The 14,254-nt window shown below is 41.2% G+C and overlaps 1 protein-coding gene across 1 annotated transcript in view; it reads right to left on the bottom strand.

Annotated features, from left to right (window-relative positions):
* The window catches only part of lrrc4ca (leucine rich repeat containing 4C, genome duplicate a), a 236,875-nt gene extending 222,850 nt beyond the window's left edge, over positions 1-14,025 (bottom strand). The window contains exon 1 of the mRNA XM_050073759.1: positions 13,550-14,025. The gene's annotated coding sequence lies outside the window, so the exon portion shown is untranslated. The remainder of the gene's footprint in view (positions 1-13,549) is intronic.
* Between the last annotated feature and the right edge of the window lie 229 nt (positions 14,026-14,254).

The following is a 14,254-nucleotide window of genomic DNA, read 5'->3' as shown; positions in this document are numbered from 1 at the left end:
TACTATCTCCCCTAAAAGATCCCCTGCCTCCCTCCCAAAAAGACAAAAACAGTTCAACAGCAGTGGTTCCCAACTGGTCCGGCCTCTGGGTCCAGATTTCTCCTTAGTTATTAGTTCAAGGTCCACACAGTTTAATATATTCAGCGTCATACTTGTGTTTGGCCATGTCATTTAACTACTTTGCCAGATGCTGTCTGTTAGTCACTCACTCTACAGCAGGAAACACTTCAAAATAAAAGCTCTGTGCTGGAAATTTCCTGTACTTGTGTTTTTTTGCAAACTTTTTTATGAGTCACTTGTGGTCCTTTCAGACTGGACCCCTGACCCACTTTTGGACCACGACCCACCAGTTGGGATCCACTGGTCTACAGGGTCTACAGTATGTGGTCTCAGAGGTTTAACTGCATGCTGCTATTTTGTCTCTTTCACCACACTGTTGCAGCAATGCAGCACTGATTTAAAAAAGAAAATTATATATAAAAATCAAGATCACTAAGTAAAGTTTTTACATCCATGTCATTCACAAACAAAACACGCTTTTCCTTGTTAATATGGACTTCAAAATAATCATAATACGTCAAATGGGCAAAGCCAAGAAACCTACGCTCTGACAGGGAACAAACTTTATTGGGGAGCTAATCCACCCCCCCCACACACACAAAAAATGGGAAGCCAACTAATATTCCCCCAGTTGAACTGGGACATAAATGCTTTTAGGCTTCAGAAAGAAATATTACAAAAACAAAAATCCCCCAAACAAAGTCTTTCTAAAGTTGACTTATACACTCAGAGCATTATCGTAATTCCACTTGGTTTCCATTAGCAGTTATATAAATTAGTCTTAATTAATCAGTCCTGACATGTGTAATGCTACTTCCACCATAGAAGCAGAGACTGTAAAGAAAAACTATGAAAGATTAAAAAAAAAAAAAAGGAAATCCAACCAGGATTACAGCATTGTTCACACAAATTCACTCAGTTGCTTCGGGCGATTGATGAGACAGCCGGCTTGGCCTAAATAGGTATCCAGCAGAGAATCCACAATCTGCATTGTGTTCTTTAACAATCAATTTGGAATTAGTTCTCGCGGTCGGGTGTCACTGCTGACGTCAGTAAGGTATGGTGTATGGTTCAATCTATTCCTGTTGCTTAAGTATGCCATACACTTTAATTTTAGAACCAAACGCAGACCGAGAGCAGTGGGGACTTTGAATCTACCTACTTGATTGAAAAATGCTCGATCATTGGGAGCTTTGTTATTGGGTTGCATTGTTTGTCTTTGTCATTTGGTGGTCTCAGTGTCATCCCATATACAGTAGTTTAATACTTTCAACACAGTTGGTGTTGAGTTGCATGCACTACTGATACAATACAATACCTATGATCTACTCATTCATTTAATAATGATTTGAATGTTACAAAACAGGATGGGCTGAGTGCAGACTTCATTAAGTAAAAGCTCTGGTTCCTACTAAATGAATATAGGATCTGTGATCTGCAGACGATGACCATGATTAGTAGAGTGGTAACGTATTCATCTGTACTGCAGTAATGCGTGACACCGGTAGAGGTTCCTGGTGAATCAGTGGGCAATTGGCCTCAATCCAAATGCAGAACCTGCATATATTATAATAATCATGCTTGTTCCTGATACGGAGGGCCATGCTGGTTGCCTCACTCCTGAGCTCAAGCACAGGCAAGGTGACATTAGTTTGCTCTTGCTGCTCTGGCCCTGATGGACTCACATGGCACAATCCCTTTTTTGTATTTTCTGCTTGAGTTGAGTCTTATGGATTTTCTCTCTTTCAGCTCTCACGTCGACTACTCCGAGAAAACCTCAGATTGGTGGCTCCGTGTTAGTGTTTTTATCACCTAATATTCCTTACATTTAGTCAGTGTACTCTATTGTATGTGTGAAATATGTTTTAAAACAAAGGATAAGGGATTTACAATGAGAATATCTAATTGTGGACTATTTGATCCCCACGGAAAACAATTATTTTCAAAGTTATTTTTGGCTGAGAAAAGGCGCTTTTCACCCAAGAACATTTCAATGTTCAGAGCTCATGAAACAAAAGCAATTTTAGCCTCATTGTTCTCTCTGTTTGGCTCCTCAAAACAACATTTCAGTGATGTAATTCTTTTCATGCTTGCTGTAAAACTTTAAGGCTTGTGAGAGTTATCGCCCCCCCCACTTCTCTCTCGAAAGGGTTGACCTGGAAAACACTGGCAGCCAAACTCATTTGAACAACATCAATGAAGGTGACCCCCAAACAGCAGGGCACACACTGCAGTGGCAATGCTTCAAACGCTATTTAACTGAAAATCAGATGATCCTGCTTTATTCTCATCGAGTTCTTCTGTCAAAGAGTCATTTTGGAGATATAGTTGTGGGTAATGTTGCAATTAGTGATGTGTTCTGCATTTAATTTTCCCTAAAATGAGGTTCTGTCAGAGCAAAGGCAATGCGAGGGCCAGGGACTGTGTAGGGCCAGCGCAAGAAGAAATCGCACTGGCCATGATTTGAATTGCTAATGAGGAAGACCTTTACTGGACCTTCGCTGCAATCTAGAAGCCGCTGTTCGCCATTATAATCAAATGTAATTGTATTTGTTATAATAGCACTTTAACATACCTTACAATTAAGATGTCTTTTAGAGATTATTGCTCTGCCTTATACTTAAAAAGGCAACCCTCACTTTATGTATGTATCCTTTCACCAAAGTTTAATATCGCAGTTTACTGTTAATGACTCTTTTGTAATTGCTAATGTTGGCAATTACACAATCGCCTCCTCCGCCCTATTCACAACCCACAACAACAATCCTCTAATAGCGCATTCACTGTATGTACGGCAAAAAAAAAAAAAATGGATGAGAGTGGCGCCGCACTCTATCCCTCTATCCGTCACTATTTATAGCCCAAACAATTAAGCTGAGAAGACCTTCATTAGCCTGCTGCTATTCAGCAGGACCCTGAGTCGCCTTGCCAGCCAGCCAAACAGGTGTTCCTTAATAATCACTGCTGAATTGCCAGCAACACTGGTTTGCGATTTTCCCTCCATATGTTTCAAGCTGTTAGCAGTCCTCTGCAGAGAAATGAATGACTTTCTAAGCCTCATTACAATATCTTACAGTACTTACAGGTGGCTGTTGGCTGGCAGTCTGACCCTCATATAAGACAAAGTGGCGATGTGTGTGACATTCAGCCCCTGGATCAATATAACACACATCACAGCATTTATTAAATGCACGTTATTACTAAGTCAACAGCATTATGATCAAAATGTAAAGTTATTGTAATGCCTGCACACCTATCGTTTACTCTGAGAAAACTGCCTGTGTTTGCTTTCCTTTGGAGGACAAGACATACAGTGTTTTTACGAGGGTGCTGATATGCTGCGGTAAGGGATACTTATTTTGCAATTTAAGGACAAATTCACAATGAGGCACATTAATTACAACTAAACATATATGGCCATATTTAACATTGCAGATGAGAGAGCGGGGCTGCAATCCTCCACTGTAGCTGTGCCAAAAGCCAGGAGATGAGAGGCTGCCAGAGGTTTTGTAAATACTGCAGTGGCATGCCACCACTTGGTCCAATTAGGCTTCGGTTCATTTGTTATCTCACTGAGCAGTGATAAAATATAATCACTATGGCTTGTATATTGAGGGGTTGGTTTTGGTTTGGTAATCTTCATTTTCCACCCCACCATAACGGCACATGCATGCAATGTGATAAAGGTATAAAGCTCTAAAAAGCTGTTTTTGAATATTAAAAAATCCACAAATGGATTCAAGCTATTGCACAAATGCACGGTATTGCATAAATCCAATATTATGATTTATGAATTATACTGAAAGACATGTAGGAAACAGGGGTTTTATGTCTTAAAATCAAGAAATCTGTATTTGTTTAAGGGGAATTTTAATCCAGTGCCTTATGTTCATAATTATGGCCATTTTGACTATGGGGTATATTAATTTAGCATTTCCAAGCAAGGGGGTCAGTAGTCTGACCCCTTATCCAAATAATTTTTTATACAAACAAATGAAAATATTTACTTATCCTTGTGACGTGACATGTGGTGCACGCTGCTGAGTTCCAAAAGTTTAACTAGGTTTATCATGGGGTGCAACTGTCGCGCCCTGAAAAACAGGCACTCTGTAATACGTGCGCACCATGACAGCATCACTCTGGGGTTTAAGCACGCTTGCCACATGTCTACATTGAAAACAATGAAACTGAGGGCGCAAAAAATGCTGCCCCTTAGGTTGTTATTGTATACTTAGAAGTTTTAAACCATGAAAACAAAACAAAACAAAGAAAAAAACAAACCACACAAAATTCAGACCACTATAATCTCTACCTTTATCCCTATTTTAAAAATAATATGACAATAATATATATAAAAAAAATCACAACTTCCTTAATGAGCCAAACATTGCCACTGAACCTAAATCACTGGTGCACAATAGCTATGTATGAACATACACTGAACAAAAATTTAAACACCTTTTGCTCCCATTTTCTAAGATTTAAGACTTGGTAACGCACACAAAGTTTATCTGCCTTGGTTTTTATTAATATAAAATTAAATGCAGAAGAAAAAAGACATTTATTAGGATTTCACATGACTAGCACCACGTTTTGGTCAAAGATTTTCCAAAGCATCAGTCAGTATCTTATATGACCACCATTTGCCTCACGTAGTGCGACACATCTCCTTCACATTTGTGAAGGTTGTTGACTGTGGCCTATGGTATGTCAGCCCACTCCCCTTCAATGGCTGTGTGAAGTTGCTTGACATTGGCAGGGACTGGATCATGCTGTCTGTCCTAGTTGCTGATCCAGAGCATCACAAACATGCTCAATGGGTGACATGTCTGGTTTGTATGCGGACCGTGCAACAACTGGGATGTTTTCAGCTTGAAGGGATTTTGTACAGATCCTTGCAACACGGGGCCAGGAATTATCATGGTACAATGTGACGTCATAGCGGAGGATGACTGGCATGACGATCTCCTAAGGTTTTCTCTGTGCATTCAAACTGCCATCAGTTAAGTGCTGTTATCATCACCCCACCGCCAACATGGGCCACTCTATTCACAACGCTGGCATTAGCAAACTTCTCCTTTACAGGACACCATACACGCCATCTGCCATTTGCTTGGTCCAGTGTAAGCCAAGACTTATCTGTGAAGACAACACCTCTCCCAAGTGCCTGACACCATCGACGATGAGCAGTTGCCCACTCAGTTTGGTTATGATTACCAAATTATGTTGGTCAAGACCATAGTGAGGACAATGAACATGCAGATGAGCTTCCCTGAGACAGTTTCTGATGGTTTGTGCAGAAATTCCTCCTGAGCCGGTGTCATTACATGTGGGTTGCGGTTGTGAGGGCAGTTGGACGTACTACAAAATTCATTGAAAGGACATTGGAGACCGTTTACAGTAGTAGAATGAACATTCAGTTTACGGTGGACGGTCCTGCAGTCAGCATACCAATGCAACGCGCCCTCAAAACTTGCAGCATCTCTAACACTGTGTTGTGTGACCAAGCTGCACATTTAAGAGTGGCCTTTCAGCCTAAACAACAGCTGCGTAGTAATGATGCTGTTTAATCAGCACATTGATATGCCACAACTGTCAGGTGGATGGATTATCTTGTAAAAGGAGAAGCACTCACTAACATGGATTTTAACAAACTTGGGCCCACAACAAGAGTCTTTTGTGTGCAGAAAAAAAGTCTTAAATCTTTCACATAAACCTGCAAAAAATGGGAGAAAAAACAAAAGGGCTGTGTTTGAATTTGTATATGACGCCTGTGGCAACATATATAGAGGGCTGTAAATTCATATCTGGGTTTGTGTATATTTGTCTTTCATGTCTTTTCACCTCCTGAACTACAGAACACCTTGCCTCCAGAAGTTGATTTGGACTCTGCTCCTTTCTTATTAGGAAACTGTCTGCTGCTTTTGAAGGGGATAAGAGGAGTTAATGTGATTAGACACTGTGAAAGCCTGCCCAAACTTCATCTGCTGATAATATATTCCTCCCACTAATAATGTATTCATCCTGCTCCAGCCCCTTTTTCCAGATTGTGCCGCATTCCGCCAGGATTGTGCTTTAACTCTGGTCACCAAAATTAGATCAACACATCCGCTTGCATTCTCTGCCTGAGTTTGTGCTTGCTTTTACCCTTGCCGAGGGACTGTTGCAATAATAATTACCTCATTTATTGTCAAATATTCTGTCTTTTTCTACAATTGTCTACTTTGGCACTGCTTTGCACATTTTCAAATTAGAGAGGACAGTCAGTATATCCATGGGTAAGCCACTTATGTTAGTTCCTATGCAAATCAGTAGGCACTGTTCTTTAGAAGAACTGCACAAGAGTGTGTCTTTACTCTAAAATGTTAAGAGTGCCATGAACAAGCCCTATTAGGTGTGTTTTTCTGCTAAATCAACAGAAGATTTTATGCCATAGGGAATTCTGATGGCCCAGCCCCTAATACGCACACCTCCTCTTGTTTATTCTGGCAATCTCCAGACACTTTTCAAGCTTGTATTGTATTGCCATAGTGGGCTACATTTGTTTCTCTGCACTTTATTTTATTTTTAAGGGCGTGCTTGAGCGTTCATCATCCCCAGAGCTTTTATGTGTATCACACTGTCAAAAGGTAAACAAAAATTGTAGGTGTGAGTATCTGCTGACATGCTGTCAATGGGAAATTTAGATATAAATGGCAAAAACATCAAACCGCCTTCTCTTTCTTTCTTTAAGTTTCTTCTAATTTATTCATTATTCACTTTATTTTCCATTTGCACCTCCCACACTCTATTTCCCTGTCTTTTCAAACTATCTTTAACATAAGGGAATGAGCTGTTACCAGCATTAAATGATATCTCCCACTCTGATGGTCATTATCAACCGGCAGCATTACACCAATTTAAATAGAGTTGTCAGTCTGCAGTCGCTGTGTAATTATGATGAAATACTAATTAGGGCGGACCTGACCTGTGCTGACATGCCCACACTCTCAAATGTCTACTCCAGATGGCAGCAGGTACAAAGGATGCCTGGGGAAGGGACCTTTTTCAGGCTTGTCTGCATTAGCATAGGGAGGACCTGTCCTATTAGGTTAAGATTCTAAACATGTCTCATTTGGTTTAGGTTTCAAATTAGCATTTTGGCCAATGTGTGAAAAGATCACTGTGCGTTTGTCAAAGAGAACAGAACTGGGGGGTTGCAACAGGGTGGGGATTCCGCAGGTGCTTCGGGACGCAACAAAGATGCTGCAGATGGAGGAGGATGGCAGCAGGTGATCAACATCATCATCGTGGGATGGAATTTCAGTCTAACCATACTTGTAAATGCATTGCTGTCCGGTAAACTGTATTTCTTTAAAAAAAAAAGTTTTCATTTAGTTTTAGTTAGATTAAAAAAACACAATGAGTACTCATTTTCACTGCAGGATTGGACCATTCTTATTGCCATACAAGATGGCTGATAACTGGATAGTTCTGCAGTACCCTGGATTACCTTCAATGACCATTTTTGTTAATGTTAAATGCTAATCTTGCCTTCAATACAATATCTAAACATAGCCACCACAGATTAGTTAAGAGTAGGGGATGGTCTTGATTACGGCAAACAAAATATGGTTAAGATATACTTACGATCAGGAGTGATATTTACTGGAAATGATGCAAGCAAGAAGCCTAGCTTGTTATTAGTAATGGTCATTTAGCTCCCTGGTGATCTCTCTCCAGCCAGCTGCCACCTTAATTTGTTTTTTGTAGGGAAATAAGAAGGTATCATGGAGATAATTCCTCATTTCTACTTCATGAATCAGCTGTTCCACTTCCACTGCAGTGCTTTCTAAGTGAATGACAGAAATAAATATAAACAGGGCGTCCGACAAAAAGCTTAAAATGACAGTGCTGCATCGCCCGCGGCTTCAAATCCAAGATGTTACCATATTGGCACAGTTTTCTTGAGAGGCTATCTCTGCCATGTTTCTTCTCGTTACCCCAAAAAACACATGAACTTTGCAGTAAACAAACAACACGTCCACTCGCCCTCCCACCCACTTCTGCTGAAATTTGATGTCCATGTTTTCATGCTCGGCTCACAGCCTGTCAGACCCTGGTGGCTCTGTTACTCTGTTTCTAAACATAATAACAGTATGTTAATTACATTATCATATTGCTTATTATTATTATTAGATTTAGCACTGTGACTTTGTTTGCACAGGTTGCTAGAGGGCAGATGGACACAGACACAAACACTTAAAGGAATCATAGTGTTTCTTTTAATGCCTCGTCAATATTTTTGTCTGCTGTTCAGGTGGTTGACGTGACATATTTTCTAACGCTCTCTGTCAACTGGTGGGAGTGTGCTCACCTGTGTGTGTGCACATGTCTGTATGTGTGTGTGCGCATCGGGGTGGAACTGAGATACAGAGAGCAGAGGAGAATTGTAAACGCGCAACCATGTAGAGACAGAAATGACATGCCGTCGTGTGAAAGGGAACCTTAAATGACGTCTGTTGTGATCTTGCGTAATATAGAAAATGAAATTAAATAAAATTAACTTGACCTTCAAGGGGGGGGCGGGGATGTGCCATTGGGGGGACGGGGCGCTCCCCTTATATAATGGTAGGGGAAACACTGTACCGTAATGTCACATTCAGGGGCGGCACAAAACGATCGATGATCGCACTTTGATCAACAACAGTCTACACCACAGTGATTGAGCCATACACTGTCATTGTTAAAAAGGTGTGTTTAGTTTTAGTTCCTCTCAAGCAGGCGCTCATCAGTACGTGGTGTGAGAAAGTAACCAGTTTCAGGGTGGTGCAGTTGTCATAGTTGTTGACCGATGCAGAAGCCTAAAAATATTTGCACTGAGTGCAATAAAACCAACATAAATGCAAAACAGAGTTCATGTGGTGGAGATGCACATATGTGGCTAAGTGTAACTAAAATAGTGGAAATGATATCTGGATGTTTAGCTCATCTAAAACATCCCTCCCTTGAAAACTTACAGTACTGTCCCTGATCACTGACAGCAGGTGTAAGTATTCTGAACCTCAACCAGGCTCTTTGACTTTGTGCAACTACTGTACATACCAAATTTGATGAGATAGAATATGACATTACAGGAGTTGTCAGTGTGTTACCATGAGCCTTTTATCTCAGGGTCCACGACTCTCAGGGAGACGTATCAGTGCATAAAGGTTACATTTTCTCATTTACGCCACCTTTAGCAGTGACAGAGGCATTCAAAGCTTCCAGTTTAAACTCCCCAAACTTCTCCGCACCCGGCCCACACTACAACTGCCAAGCTGGCGAGAGTAACATCATCAGCAAGGCATTGAAAAAAGGAGTGAAGAGGTCAGCTCTCTATTTTGCACTCTCTGTCTCCAGCTCCCTGACAGCCTGCGATACCTGCCACTTTACTGTTCACCAGGGAGAGTGTAGTGCATAGATAAGCACTGAGATGTACACAGAGTCATCCACAGGTCTTGGTCTGGGGAGACAGTTACTAAATGAAATGCATGTCATGAAACTCTAGTAGGTTCAGGTCAAACGTCTGCTGAGTGATTTTGTTACACATCCTAACCACAGATACACAAGTTACCACATTATCAGTATGATACTTCAGAGCAAATACATCACTGTGAGCAAAGAAGCAGCGATAGCTCACATATTTGGGGATACATTCAATCTTCATACACACGTTACACACATATTGTGATAATAATAAGTAAAAGTTTATTACAACTCAAACTCGTGTCATATTTTTGTTAGAATTGCTATTGTAGCAATGTAGAAGCGTAGAGACATTGCTTCAAAGTATACAGATAAGGCAAGAAACATCTGCAGTGAGATGATGCATGTTTTAACTAGAGCTGCACCTAATGATTATTTTCATCAATGACTAATCCGCCTATTACTTTCTAGACTCATTATGCGGTTTAAAAGGTGCAAGAAAAACAGTCAAAAAGTGCTCATGACAATTTCCTCCAAGGTGACATCATCAAATCACATGTCTTGTCCAACCAGCAGTCCAAAACTCAAGAATATAAAACTAATAAAAGCATTAGGCCCCGATCACACAGAAACGCACCACACTGCCTTTTTTTTAATTGAATGCCACTAAAAAAACAACAACAACCAAACAAAAAAAAAAAAACCCGCTTGTTGCACCTTTTTATTGTTGCCAGGCAACCACCCAATCATGTCCTTACACTAACTTGTTGGGCACAGGGAAACAGAGATCTGGTGGAAGGTGGACCACAGGGAGTACCACCAGTTGGTCCAGGAGCTTCCCCTCCATGATGGCTGCTTCCAGGCATATTTTAGGATTACTAGGGGGCAGTTTGACAACCTGCTGTCTATTGTTGGGCCGTATAGCTCTGGGTATCCAGCACCTGCTACCACCAGTGTCTCCTCCATTGCGACCAACTGTTAACTTGATGTCGTGACCACTGCAGAAGGACCGCCCCTGTGTGGGTGGGAACCCTTGCAGAGTCGTAGGGGTGGATTGCCATGGATAGGGGAGTATTGTGACCCTAACGTCTCTGAAACTAAGAGCCCACGTGACCCCTACAACTCTGCAAGGGTTCCCACCCACACAGGGTTTATAGCCTGCAACTTCGTACCAGTCATTTAGAACTGAAGAAGCTTCTTGGATGAGAGGCGAAACGTCTTCAAGAAACGCAAGCAAATCCAGTTGCCTACGATATTAGCACTTCGGATTACCATGACCTGGATAAAATGGCAAACAAAAAAGTTGCTATTCAAATTGCAATATCCACAGACAGACTTCCTGTGCAACGTCTAACTATGGAACTCATCACAGATGAGCGTGCAATGAGGCAAGTGCATTGCTGTGTGTACTGTAATCATAAACACCATAAATGATGGCCTGTACTAGGAAAATAAGGCTCGAGTTACCACCTGGGCAATATGTCAATATTATACCCATATTGTGTTGTGAGACAAGATATCGTCTTAGATTTTGGAAAGTTGTATTTTGTATAAGCGTTGTCATTTCCTGGTTTTAAAGGTTGCATTACAGTAAATTAATGTAATTTTCTGAAATTACCAGACTGTTCTTGCTGTTGTATTATTTGCCTTTACCCACTAAATCATGATATCCACATTACTTCTGATTATATATTAAAATATTCTGAAAAGACACTAATAGTCGTTGCAAAAATCGATATTGAGGTATCTGGTCAAAAATATGGTGATATTTGATTCTCTATCGCCCAGTCCTGAGTCAAGTTGTAAATTACTCGTATGATTATAATTAGAGAGGTGCTTGTATCATTTTGTCTTCATTTGTTTTGAAATACTAATTTCATCGCATTTGTTCTCAAAAGCTCAGTCGGACTGTTCTGATAAGGGTTGATTAACGCATTTTACTTGATTAAAAAAGAGAGAATAAATTACTTGAGATAGGTCCGTATTAAAGCAAAATGAGCATTTGATCAGTTCTTGCAGCAAATGTATTTGAAGTACTTGGTTTGTAGTTATCAATGTTGTAACACGAGTACACATCAGTAGATTTAGGTAAAAGCCAGCTGTGGCTCACTCCAGAGGTCCACCGGTGTGCTCCTGTTTCCCCACTTGTTTTTGATGCTGTTCCTATTGTTTTCCTTGTTCAATATTATATGGCACATATGCTTGCTACTGAGACTAATGTTTTTTGGTGTGGGATTTGTGCTGGATTAAGCTTCAAAAGAATGGCTGACAGTCTATTGTTCAATGCTGGCATGCTCAGTTCCCCATAGGCCTGCTGGTTTAGTGCAGTTTGGGTTTCATAAGAAGAAAATAGAACCAATATTATGCAATCCTGTATTATTCTGCCATAGTGTGTGTAGAGTATGCAGTTGGAGACTTACTGGCTGATGGCTAAACAGTGCACACTGAGAATAACAAACCATGTGTGAAGATTAAAACACTGCGCCGTGCTGTAACCATCATTCATTCAGGCAGACATGGTGTTGTTTACCACAATGACATGCAACAAACATCCTCTCATAATGAATGGCGAGTGAACGAATCCAATTCGGCTCACTTTTTTTTGAGTGATCCCGTCTTGATGGAAGGACTTTATCAATTGAACTAATTGAAGTATGTTTGCTCTGATTTTGATGACGCATATAATTTCATTATGCATGGGTGAATGCTTTTTCTAATATCTTAATCAGCAGCAATTACCAGCCTTTCATCATCACCTCACTGCTTCAAGAATCACAAGTGGCATCAAGGGTTGTGCACACATGGCTCCTCATCCCCGCATGCTCTCTCAGGGGTACGGCACTTGTCCACCATCTCAGAGGCCCTGATTGCATACAAACAGATGAGGGTGTAATCTAAATGCATGTGCCATGCTCCTTCTTATCTCAACAGGCCTGTGGGTGACAGAAGAGTGTGACTGTGGTAAATAGAAACCGCCCACCACCAGTACTCCAGTCCTCTAGGACACAGGCCATCAGTGTATGGTGTACTTGATTCTCAGTGTAGTACTTCACAATTACGGTAATGTGTAATTACAGCTGATATAGTTAGGTTAGACAAGGCTGGGCAAGAGGCTGGGACCTGTGATTGATGTCTAGTTGCCTGGATATGGATCACATGGCTTTTTCATGAAACAAAGAAGACAGAAAATAGGTAGTGTTTTCCAGCAGTGACAATGTTCATCTCTCAAGGGACAGGGAGTAATTCATTTTGTAACCCGAGCAGTTAATCTCTCACACAGAGGTCCAAGCATTCACAGTAAGTGTTCAAACAATTTGCCTTTTTACGACACCCAACATCAATATTTCCCACACCTTGAGCTGCATTTAGTGATAACATTTAACGTGCTGAAGAACCTGAGATACTCAGATACACTTTGATCTTTTCTACATTGAACGGCTGCGTGTGCTCCACCATGCACAGGAATATAATTCAGCAAGCTCTGTGCAGCCACAAAGAGCAGAGAACTCTGAAGGACAAGCCAAACGAGTGTTTTCTCCACGTATTTGGACATTTGCTGTTCCGACACAAGCTCTCAGACCTGGAGTAATGAATTATGCTGATGTCCAAACAGGGTAAATCATGTCATTCCTGACAGGTAGCGTGATTACTCTCGCAGAAGGGAACTGTAGCTTAGCAACGGCATTACAACAAGATGATTTTGGTGGAGAAGCCTTGCCATGCATCACTTAGCCTGTCAAATCTGTTAGCACAACTGTGGGGGATCAATCCCTGCAGTGTGTGCTGCAAGGACGACTTTAAAATGTGTTGAAATAGAATAAAAATAATGCACAATGTGACAAAAAAAAAGATGATAAATTCATGAGTTGCATATTCATATTTCATAAATCCCTGGGTTTAAATGGATAACACTAAGACTACACACTGTTTTTACACTGATATCAGATGTGTTAATGCAAAAAAACAGGTGTTGATAGTGTATAAATGTCTGTACAACAGTCAGAAGTGTGTGTATAAAAGTTGGGAACTTCTATTCACTCACCACTGTGTTTCACATCCTAGCCCTGGGCGTCCCTCTGGAGGAATGGACAGGATTCACCAACAGTGGAACTGAAGCGAAAGAGAATTTCGTTGTTGTTGTTTTCTTCCTCTTATAAAGCAAATTTACTTATGCTCTTCTGTTTTGCGTGTCTTTGCTTCCTCCCAACATTGACCAACAAACTCAACAGCCATACAGGAAAAGAAAAACAGGAAAAGCTAAGGCCTGTCTGAAGCACAACTTCTCATATGTACTTTTTCGACGCAAGTAACTCCCCTGACTTCCTTCCACTGTGCGAGACAAAGAACTGTGATAAAGCCCCTGGAGATCGTCCTCAGGAGATTCACACAACGTGCAGAATGCCTTGAGTCTTCTGCTGGTGCCAACGTCTGACCTGAAGAGAGACCGGCGCTGATTCTCATTCAAGCTACGCTTTCCCTTGGCATGAATACCCCTTTAAATCAAGACAGAGGAAAGAGTAATAGATGGACTGAAGAGTATCAGGAGGAAAAGGGAACTGATGTGCTGCAAGGCAAAGCTGGAAAAGCCAACATAGTATTCCAGGGATCATTTTGCTGGTGGCATTGGAGAGGTGTTGTGCTCCCGGTGTGTATTCCCTGTGCCTCCGCCTCTTCGTGTCCACCTTGTCTCCAGCTGTGGTGGAGGCACTGAGTGATAGAGCTGTGCTGCTGCTGCTGCTGCTGCTGC

The sequence above is a fragment of the Epinephelus moara genome, chromosome 20, assembly GCF_006386435.1.
Source record: "Epinephelus moara isolate mb chromosome 20, YSFRI_EMoa_1.0, whole genome shotgun sequence".
In the NCBI taxonomy this organism is placed as follows: domain Eukaryota; kingdom Metazoa; phylum Chordata; class Actinopteri; order Perciformes; family Serranidae; genus Epinephelus; species Epinephelus moara.
This window is presented reverse-complemented; position numbering and strand designations above follow the sequence as displayed.